Source organism: Bos taurus, chromosome 12, assembly GCF_002263795.3.
Source record: "Bos taurus isolate L1 Dominette 01449 registration number 42190680 breed Hereford chromosome 12, ARS-UCD2.0, whole genome shotgun sequence".
Classification (NCBI taxonomy): Eukaryota; Metazoa; Chordata; class Mammalia; order Artiodactyla; family Bovidae; genus Bos; species Bos taurus.
The window spans coordinates 74369343-74380793 of NC_037339.1; the positions used below are offsets into that span (position 1 = coordinate 74369343).

An 11451-nucleotide genomic window follows, 5' to 3' on the forward strand; every position below is an offset into this window, starting at 1 on the left:
TGAGGATCTTTCTTTGCAGTGCAAGGACTCTCTAGTTGTGGCTTGCAGACTCAACAGCTGCAGCACCTGGGCTTAGCTGCTCCACGGCATATGGGACCTTAGTTCCCCAAACAAGGATCAAACCCGTGGCCCCTGAATTGCAGGACAGATTCTTAACCATCGGACCACGAGGGAAGTCCCTTCTTTCATCTCTCCCAGACCCTTAAGAATTCTTTAGTATGTCACTTTTTGGGTCAAGTCAATGTATGGCAAAACCAATACAATATTGTAAAGTAAAATTAATTAATTAATTAATTTAAAAAATAAATAAAAGCAGTTTTAATTTTTTTTTTTTTACATTACAGAATGTTTGAGAATTAGAGAAAAGGGCCAAAGTATGATTAGTATTCCCATATTTCTAATGAAACAACTATTCATTTGACATATTTCCTTTTGGACTGTTTTCACACTGCAAGTACATTATCTCAATTATTTTTGTGTTCTTGCATATTTTTCATGCTTTTTAATCATGAAAGCTGAGGATGGGGTAACATACTTTAAAGATGGAACGGGCCATGAGCCAAGCGTATGGGCAGCTTCTAGAAGCTAGGAAAAGCAAGGAGAGAGATTTTTCCCCTGGAGGCTCCAGAAGGGATGGAGATCTGCCAATGCCTTGATTTTAGTGTGCAAAGCCAATTTTGGACTTCGAATCTCCAGAATTGTAAGATAATAAATTTGTGTTGTTTTAAGCCACTAAGTTTGGGGTAATTTGCTACAGCAGCCGTAGGAAACTAATACAATCTTGTCCCATACTCAAGGCCAGAATTCCAGGAGCTCCGTACAAACACTACGGCTTTTTTCAGTGACTTGGGGTCTCCTTCTAAAGTCTAGCTCCCACCTGCAAGTTCACTGCTTCTCCTGATTTTGCTACTTTTACCCCATGCCTCTCTACTCACTTTGGATTAGTGAACTGGACTGACATCTACCTGGATGCCCTCTCTTGATAATTCAACTTTCATCTCTTCAATGTCTGACCTCAGTACCTCGAGTACTAGGCTGGAAACAGCACTCTGACATCAACACTTGTCCAAAAAGGGAGATTAGATAAGGTTTTCAGATCCAAAAGACATGGACAATTTATCATTATCCCAGAACTTTCCTGAGCTCTAGCTCCCATGTTCAGTAACTAACTGGTAGCTTACATCTACCAGGAGGTACTCATAGATATTTAAACTCAACATGTCAAAAAGTGAACTTAAAATTTCCCCAAGTCCTATTCTTTATTTTGCATTCCCAGTCCTGGTTATTGGCAACATCCAATCTTCTCAAAAGAAGGAGGAGGGCATGGCAACCCACACCAGCATTCTTGCCTAGAGAATCCCATGGACAGAGGAGCCTGATGGGCTACAATCCATGAGGGTCACAAAGAGTCGGACATGACTGAGTGACTTAGCATGCACGCAGTAATCTCATTCTTAAACCTCAAAGTCATTGTGGGTCCCTCCATCTTATATGCTACCCGATGCTCCACATGGAGAACTGCTCATTTGTGTATTTGGGAACACTTATAGCTTACCATTCATCAAGGACCATAATATAGTAGACTTAATTATTTTATTATAATTTAGCTATCACTCTTTCACTTTTCACTTTCATGCATTGGAGAAGGAAATGGCAACCCAGTCCAGTGTTCTTGCCTGGGGAATCCCAGGGATGGGGGAGCCTGGTGGGCTGCCGTCTATGGGGTGGCACAGAGTCGGACACAACTGAAGTGACTTAGCAGCAGCATCAGCAGCCATTAACACAAAAATGCTTATTAATATATATATATACATATATATAGTATTAAAATTGGTTTGCAAATGAATGAAACGGGACAAAGTGACTATCTCCCCCTATGCAATGTATGTTCCCCTTACTAACTAGAAAACTGTACCAGGCCTGTACCAGTCTAACAATAGACTCTTTCCTCTCCAACTGTGGGTACTTCCAAATTCTTCTGGAGGTCACAGCAAATTAGGCTTTTATTATAGAAAGAGATTATTCCTGTTTTCAGTTTACCAGTTTACCCTGATAGTAGTGTTTAAGACTCTGTGCTCCCAGCGCAGGGGGGTCAGGGTTCAATTCCTGGTCAGGGAACCAGAACCCACATGCCACACTAAGAGCTCACATGCCATAGCTAAAGATGCCACAGCTAAGACTCAGAGCAGCCAAATAAATAAATAAACATTTTTAAAAAATGATCATTGTACATCATGACACAAGCATTGGTATTTTGATACGTGGGAAGGGGTAGCAGCCCGCACCAGTCACCACCAGTGCTCAGAAAGCATTTCTGGCCTAAGATACGATGTACTGAAATTGAATCTCATGGGCTCCCAGTGATCACTCGGTGAGTTCATTTTGTAGGGACCCACTGAAGTCCATTGTCTTACTTACACCTTCAATGAGAAGCATGAGTCTATCGCCAATTGATTCCTTGTCCTGAGCATTTTGTCCTACTGGGAATGAGATTCTTTAAGATCCTAATTTTTACTAACAGGTGACTGCTTAGAAAGTGTAAGTGATATGGAGATGTACAAGCCATGTGCTTTTTGGAGTTTAGAAGGTTTGCAATTTTTGTGTTTCCAAATGGGATCCAGCCTTACTGCTTTTCTGTTTATAAAAATATATATTCTCATTGCCAAGAAGTGAAGGTAACTATAAATGAAGATACATAAGATAAATGCCATCTTAAATCCACCCCTGAGATTTAGTTACTGTTTACATTCGGTTCACATTCTTTCAGGATTTTTGTCTAAGTAGCAAGTAACTCAAAGACTTTTGTCTGCGCCAGAGGGGGAAAAATGAAATTGAGAAGCTAAAAGTTTCAAAAATAGGAGAAGCACACTCCTATTTCTGGTGTGGCAGTAAACAGAAGGAACCAGAGCCCAGAGCCATGCATAAGGCTCCCTAATGTAATTAGAAAGTCAAGCCTATCTGCTTCCTTCTGGCATTAGGAACCCTCACACCATGCAGTATGCAGCTTTAAAAAAAAAAAAAAGGGAAACCAACATAATATCTTTACTTAAATGCTCATGAGGACTAAGATATTAGCCCCTCGCCCATGGAGAATTGATATAGCCCTTGATTTACTATAAAAATCTGCTGGGGAACAATTTCGTTTCTCATCACCACCACTGACAGATTCATGCTCAGAACAAGGCTGCTTTAGGTTGCAGGGGGAATATTTCTCCTAAATTCAACCCACAGAGTAATTGTCCTTAAAATGAAACTACAAAAGGTAAGGGGATCCTTAGGAGGCACTTGGACTGACAAATGGCTCTGCTGCAGCCATCATCAAAGAGACAGGGTAATTCCATCACCTCGCCAGATCCTGGCTCCCTTCCCTGCGTGGTGGAGCTAGAAATTCATGTGCAAGACTCCTCACAGGATGCTTCCCCAAATACCAACCTGACAGTGGACATAAGGATGCCTCGAAACGACTATCATCACACACTAAGATCAGGAAATCTCATCATCGCTCCTGGGGCCATAATCATGTCCATCATCTCAGAGTGGTGAGCTTTACTGGGGGACACACACGTGCCTCTCCTCCTGTATTTCTGTTTAGATCACAATACCCACATCTGCTACACACATACTGAAATGTACAATGTTTTCTCCTCGACCGGATCCACTTTATCTTATGGCTTTCTGAATCAACTGACTGAGGAACCAGGCATTTGCATGCAACTGATGTGCGTATAATTTCCCCAGAACATGGATGAGTGAGGCAAAAATAATGCACACCATTAAAGCCTTATTTTTCACAAAATCCACGCTGATTTCCTTTGGGCCATGGACCAGGGCTTCTTTGAGCTCAAATTCTAATCTCCTCATCACCCAGTGGTCTCCATTCCTTCATTTCTGTCAATGTCTTCTGGTCATCTCTCACTGTCCCAGCCACAATCTACTTCCCCCAAACCAGGCCTCACTGACTTCTTCACTCTCAGCCAAAATTACCCGAAATTCCTGAAAGAGCCATGCCATCCTGGGCTTCCATACCCACACAAGTTCATCTCTCCCTCTGGGACTCTCCTAACTCCACCTGCTATTAAATCGTATCCTTTAAACAGGTGCTGCAACCCTTGACCTAGGAAGTCAAAACCTGTCACTCCAAGGTAGGCAGTGTGCTCCACATGCTTGTATTCACCCCGTCAGAATCCCATCCACCGAATTCCAGGAGGCAGTTCAGTTGCCTGGGTCGCTCACTGTTGTAGGAGGGGATCATGTCTTCCATCTTTGTTTTATAGATACTGAGTATATGGTGGAACTCAAGAAATGCCGACTTCAGAGAAAAAGGGAAGAAGTTAGTTCAAGGTGGATCAGTGCATATTTGGCTTTGTTAAGATGAAATTGAATATTTTGGTAGGAGAAGAACCAAAAGAGTTCTTTATTTCTGCGGGGAAAGACACACATATATATATGGGTGTGTAAACACATGTACATATATATCTTTTGTTGTTGTTGTTCATACATGTATCAGCATAAATGTGTATACATGTGTGTGTATTAGTCACTCAGTTGTGTCTGACTCTTGTGGCCCCGTGGACTGTAGCCCATCAGGCTCCTCTGTGCATGGAAGTCTCCAGGCAAGAATACTGGAGTGGGTTGCCATTCCCTTCCCCCGGGGATCTTCCCAACCCAGGTCTCCTGCATTTCAGACAGACTCTTTACCACCTGAGGGACCTAGGACACTCCTATATACATATGCACACACATTTATTTATATGTATATACGTCACATATATTTATATGTATATACATGTGTAGGACAAGTGTGTATCTATGTCTCTGTGTGCCTGTATGCATGCATGCATGTGTGTATATATACACATGCATGGATGCACACAAGCATGCTATATATGTATTTGAGTCTCCCTGGGTCACCTACAGCAGATATACGCAACCCACAGTCCACACAAATGAAATTAAGATGATCACGACTTAAAGGGACAGGTAAGGACTTTCAGCCAATTTTCAGTAAATGGATATTGATGTTTACCTTTGAAAGCACAGGCCCAGCATGTGCAGCTGGTGACGCTGTGTGGGCCACCTGCTACTTCGTGCTTCTTCAATCATGCTTGATTACAAAGATGACAGAGAAAAATACCAGGTAGCCCACACTGATATGTATTTTATCATTTAGTCTGTGTTTGGGCAAAGGAGTTCAAACCACACATGTCAGCAGTCTAGAGGACGGCCTGGGGCTCTGGCCACCTGCCGCAGCAGATCCCTTGCTTGGTGTCCATGTGCTCTGTTAGCAGGACAGAGAGCAAATCCAACTGGCCACAGTAGGTGACAGGAGCTAAAGATCAGCCCTTCCTGAAACCGACCCGTGGCCTCGCTGATGCTGACACTGTTCTGAATACATTTTCCAGTTCTCTTGTCCTGTGTAAATAAATTTTTAAAAAGAAAAAAAAAAACAATCATCAGTAGTGAAATAAAAACATTTTATGAAGACTAGTAGAGTTAGCCTCACTCTCCTTTGGACTGTGCTTCACAGTTTTGGGGGGCTTCCCTAGTGGCTCAGAGGTAAAGCACTCACCTGCGATGAAGGAGACCCAGGTTCAATCCCTGGGTCAGGAAGGTCCCCTGGAGAAGGGACCAGCTACCCACTCCAGTAGTCTTGCCTAGAGAACTCCATGGACAGAGGAGATTGGCGGGCTAATCCATGGGGTTACAAAGAGTTGAACATAACCGAGCAATCAACACTTCACAGTTTTTTCATTGTTTCACATCATTTCATTTGTTTTCTATAATAACAGAGGAAAGAAGATAGAATGTGATTTTTTTTTACATGAAGATAATGAAAATAGAGAGGTAAAGTTTGTTTCCCATAAATGCTCACAATAAGTCTTGAAAAGTCATGTGTATTTTGTGTCAGATATTTCCCCTAACACAAAAATGCAAAATAGTAGAATGATGGGCTTAGAGGCAGAAGAGCTTTGAGTTTGTCCATGTATATCTAAGGACTTGCGCAAGTCATTTGCTTTCTCTGGGACTGATATTCTTATCACTGGGAAGGAAACCCCTGCCTTTTGCATGTCCGAGGAGATGATGCATATGACAGAATGTTGTGAGTTATGAAGGGCTAACTCCTACAGGGGGTGACTACCACCATGCTGAGTCCTTATCATCCACACTGACTGTTGGTCTTCAGACACCCAGTGACAGAGTCTGAGGCCTGAATCTGAATTTACGATGTCCAGAGAATACACCGGCTTCTAGCATTCCTTTGTAAACTGGTTACTTATTCAAAAATTGCACACTGGTTTCATCTTTTATTAACTTATCTGTTGATTAAAATATCTTCTGTTGCTTTGATTCTGAGTATTAATATTTTAATGAATGAAAGATGGGCACTTTCATCGAAAATAAGTCAAATGAAATTGAAAATGTGTGTTACTTGAGAATCAAATGCCTACAACCAAGTCACGCTACTGTGTATGAAACAATGGAGTGACTATCTCTGATAGAAGCGTTGTCACCTGAACCCTCTGTAGGAGAAATTTTCAATTTATATAAGGATTTGTTCCAGAAGTTCACATATAAGTTTATACTTATTGAAATTTATAATTCAAATCATACAGAAAAACATGTTATATGTGTCAGTTCAGCCAATTTTTTAATGTTGCTTGAAAGAAAGTGAAAGTCACCCTGTCGTGTCCAACTCTTTGTGACCCCATGGTCTATACAGTCCGTGGAATTCTCCAGGCCAGAATACTGGAATGGGTTAGCCTTTCCCTCCTCCAGGAGATCTTCCCAACCCAGGGACCACATTGGAGGTATATTCTTTACCAGTTGAGCCACAAGGGAAGCCCTTAATGTTGCTTATTTTATTACTATTTTAAAAAATTTGGCTGTACCTTGCAGCACTAGGGACTGAAGTTGTAGTTCCCAACCAAGGGTCTGTAGTTTCCCAGCCCAGTTTTGAACCGTGCCCTCTGCATTGGAAGGCAGAGTCTTAACCACCAGGCAGCTAGGCAAGTCCCACCGACGACTGTTTAATCACAGTATGGGCAAAATTTAAGAGAAATAATTTTGCTGTTTTGGATTAAAAGGAATTGTGTGGACGGGCATGATTTTAATCCATTTACCATTCTTAGGGGAAAATTTACTCATGAATAGGAACTGTGAGTACACATTCCCACTTTCAGAATAGTCGGGAAAGACACTCCCCTGACAATGAGAAGAGTCCCTGGGGCAGGGGACTCCCTCCACAGCTGTGCTGGACACCTGGCACAGAGGAGGAGGCACCTTCCTCCGTGCGTCTACCGCGCCTCTCAAAGGAAAAGAGAAAGCGTTTCACCCACGCTTTGGGACTCGGCACAGTGCATTCCTATATATAGAACATTCATAATTTAGGTGTTTATATGTCATAATTTAGGTGTTTACACTCCAGTGCATTTCCTAATTTTTATTCCCTGCCGTAGACATGTAAGACTGGCAGTCTGTAAGATCTAAAAACCAGAAATCATCTGGCCCCTGGTTAGCCTTGTTACTATGGCAGCTTGGTTGGCCTTTTCAAGCTTAACATTCAAATCCTCCAGTGAAAGAAAGCAATATGAGAAATTAACATCTTCAGTAATTGAGGTAGACCTGATATTAAAGGACATTTATTCAGGAAAAAAAAATCATTGTTCGTGCTTTCACAATAATGCACCAGCTATTATTTAGCTTTGATCTGATGCCATCGGTATTTTTCCAGTGTAATTTTTGCTTCTGATATGGGTATGACTCTGCCACAGACCTGAACGGTTACTAGAGAAAATAAGATCAGACTCGCTCCTTGGGGCAGATGTGAAGTGCAAACAATCAGAGGCATAAATGAAGCTAAATAACTTGGAATTGAAAGCTGGGCTATTACCAGAGCCTAGGAAAATAATTAATACTCCAAAGGCTAGACAAGTTGGAAAGCACGTGGAACTGAACCCAGCAGTGTAGACAAGGGTGCCCCAAGATAGTTGAATCTGGACGGGCTCATCGGTACCTGGGCAGACGAACTGCCCTATTTGCTATCCATGGCTTGCCAGTCAGGAAACCCAGGATCTTGAGAAGGGGCCAGGAAGTCTTCATACACCAGAGGGTGGAATTACCCAGAAGTTAGAATTGCTCCACCTACAGAGATTTTGATTGGGTTGATTTATGGCAGCCCCAGGTGATGCTAGTGATAAAGAACCTGACTGCCAAGGCAGATGTAAGAGACACAAGTTCAATCCCTGGGTGGGGAAGAGCCCCTGAAAGAGGAAATGGCAACCCTATCCATTCATTCTTGCCTGAAGAATCCCATGGACAGGACATGGGATTGCAAAGAGTCAAATACGAATGGAGAGACTTGGCACAAACCACACACTGCTATTTGGGGGCTTCCCAGGGTCGCCAGTGGTAAAGAATCCACCTGCCAAGGCAGAGGACGCAGGAGTTGTGGGTTCAGTCTCTGGGTCGGGAAGATCCCCTGGAGGAGGGCATGGCAACCCATCCAGTATTCTTGCCTGGAAAATTCCGTGCACAGAGGAGCCTGGTGGGCTACAGTTCATAGGGTCTCAAAGACTGGGACACCACTGAGCAACTGAACACACACACACATGGCAGCCCCAACAATCTGTGAGTCACACTTTGGAAAACACTGTACTAGAGAATAGTGTAAGATTTCACGCTTCATCTGGGCTAGTAATAAGGGAATACATTGAGATTAAAAGGAGGTAAAGTCAAAGGGTGTACAGATGCCTAGTATCAATTAGCAGTTCCACATGAAGCTTGAAACAAACCAAGGATGAAGCCAGCAGATGAAAAATAAACCCTAGACCTGTTCTGGGCTTTGGTCCCCATACAGCTTAATTGAGAGGGACTTGGTGGATATTTTGATGTGATGACTCTTCGGCCTCTTTTTCATCTAAGCCTGAAGAACCCTGGCATGCTTTTTAGCTGGACAGTTACATAGAGGAAAGGACCTGCTTTGAGAGAAGATTGCAGGCAGAGACCTGGTGTGGAGAGCTGAACTGGATGTAGATCATCAGGAAGAGGTTGAAAGGGAAGCGAAGCCCAGGAAGGGAAGAAAAGGCAGCAGCACCATTGTCGAGAAAATGAATGAGTTCTCTTAATATAGATACTTTCTTCCCTAGACAAGTCAGCCCTGGAGAAAGAGTTGCCCAAACACCTGGATTTGGTTCTCCCAGCTTTGGTTTACACCCCGAGGGTGCCTAGGATGGTGGTGGGCAATACGTGGAAGAGTGGAAAGGTTGAACCCTGAAAGGTATGTTTAATGGATGTGGAGCTAATGGGAACACACAGACTTCCTGGTTTCCACTGGGCTTAGAGCTGACAGAGTGGGAATAAAGCACAGCTCAGGGTTTTAAGAGGCAGCTCCTGTGGCTGAACGAAACCTGCATCTTGGTGTTACTGATTTTTAGCTTCAGAAACCCTGGGCAAAATATTTGAATTTCAACTATTTTATCAGTAAAATGTAGATAATTATAGTTTCTACCTCTTGGGTTCTTGTGGGGATTAAATGTGAAAATCAAGGTAAAGTGACTATAAATTACTGGGTAGGTGCTACCCATGAGGGATGTTGCTATATTAAGAAGTTCTTTGTCTTCTCGGCCTTTCTCTGCCAATCAATCCTTCTTCTTTTCATGTGCTCCCTGACCACTGACTCATTCCTTTCAGCATGTGCATTCACGCTGCAATTTGCTCCATGTTTTAGCACTCCAAGCCAACCTTGCTTTCAAACGAGACTGCTTGAAGGATTCAACTCGACTCTGTCATTTCCTCACCAACTGTTCGTTTTTGCCTCCACCCATCCCTCTTCAGCTACTCTCGCCAGTGTCCCTGGTGAGATGATTGCTAAATCTGTAGGTACCGCTCAGAAGGTTGTGTTGAGGGCTCCTGGCCAGCCCTGGCACTCGTCCACTCCCTGCTCCTTGGGTCTCTCTACCTCCTTGCTGGCCATTCTATCAGGCTCACCTGTTTCTTCATTCCATGAGCTATCATCATACCTTCTCAGTGTCCCAAATCCTTCTCTGCACTGCACCACCTTCCATCGCTTTACCTGGCTCTCCTCGTCTCTCAGCTGCCTCCATCCCTATTGTAGTTCTTTTTCCCAGCGTGTTATTGGAACCTTCTTAACCTCAGAACGTAGAATCTTTTAGACTTCTAGAAGTCTCCCTAAAATTCCCCACATCTCACACACCCCCCGCAAAGCTTAGTAAATCCACCAAATGGCAATAAAGACTGTATTTCTAAAGTGTTAATGTCTTATGTCCTGTTCCACTCCACCCGGTGTTTCTACATTTTAGTAAAAGGCTTCATCACGGACCTGGTTGTCCAGGTCATAAAGCTAGCAGACATCAGTGATTAAATGCTGGTCACCTCATTGCACAGCAATGTTGTTGGAAGGCAGAGCAGAGCTGACTCCAAAATGTACCTACTTCTTGTCACGTCTTCTCAGTCCCAGCCACCATGACTTCCTTCCTGGACAGACACCACATGCTTGGTCTTCCTGCTTTCAATCTGATCTATCTGCAACCCAGTCTCTACCTAGCAGCCAGGGCTACGTCAGGTCATCCTCACCGCTCAGGGCCTTTAAACACCTTCCTAGAGCATCTCCCATGAACCTCCGACCCTTTTGCCCTGGCCTTCCTGGTCTCCTGTGATCTGGCTCCTGTTAACCCCTCCAGCACCATCTTGGATCACCCTCCTCTCTTGCTATGCTCCAGTCTCACTGGTCTTTTCATTTCTGGAGGAGGTCTAGTTGTTCACCTACCTCAGGGCATAATATTACCTAAAAATCTTTCTGGAATATTCTTCCACCTAGAACATTCACCCAGCTCTGTGTATGACTGCTTCTTTCTTAGCTTTCATGTCTTTCCTTCCAAAACAACTCCTTAGAGAGGTCTTCTCGGAACATCCCACACGAAGTCCATTCTCCTGGCCCACACATCTCAACACATACCTTATTTCCTCTGCAGCATTAACAATAATTTGTACTTATTTTATCCATTAAAATTGTTTTCCTGGGCTTCCTCAGTAGCTCAGGGGTGGAAAGTCCGCCTGCCAATGCAGGAGACCTGGGTTCAATCCCTGGTCCAGGAGGACCGAGCGCACATGCCACAGAGCAGCTAGAGAACTTAGAAACGATCTCCGCTATGATTTCAGCTATCCCCCAGCCCATCCCAGAGATGCCAGCTCACTCCCTCCACTATGCACGGCTCCCTATTAGGAATTATTTGTCTCTTCCCAACCTTGCTCTCCTTTGGACTGTCTGTGCCTCAGGGACAGAGTATTTGTCACTGCGTTGCCGGAACCTAGCACCTTACACAGCACACAATGGGTGCTCAGAAAAAAAAAAAAAAGTCAAATAAATGAATGAATAGCCCTCTCAGAAGGTTCTTAAAATAGCTGCATTAGAGTACTCATTTATACATCTTA

General features: G+C 43.5%; 1 long non-coding RNA gene across 1 annotated transcript; it reads right to left on the reverse strand.

Moving 5' to 3' along the window:
• Positions 1–5138: 5138 nt before the first annotated feature.
• LOC112449138 (uncharacterized) lies at positions 5139–10282 on the reverse strand. The gene is made up of 2 exons (XR_003037633.2): positions 10020–10282; positions 5139–5412 (listed from the first exon to the last, which is right to left on the reverse strand). It is a non-coding gene; the product is annotated as an uncharacterized lncRNA (long non-coding RNA).
• Positions 10283–11451: the final 1169 nt, after the last annotated feature.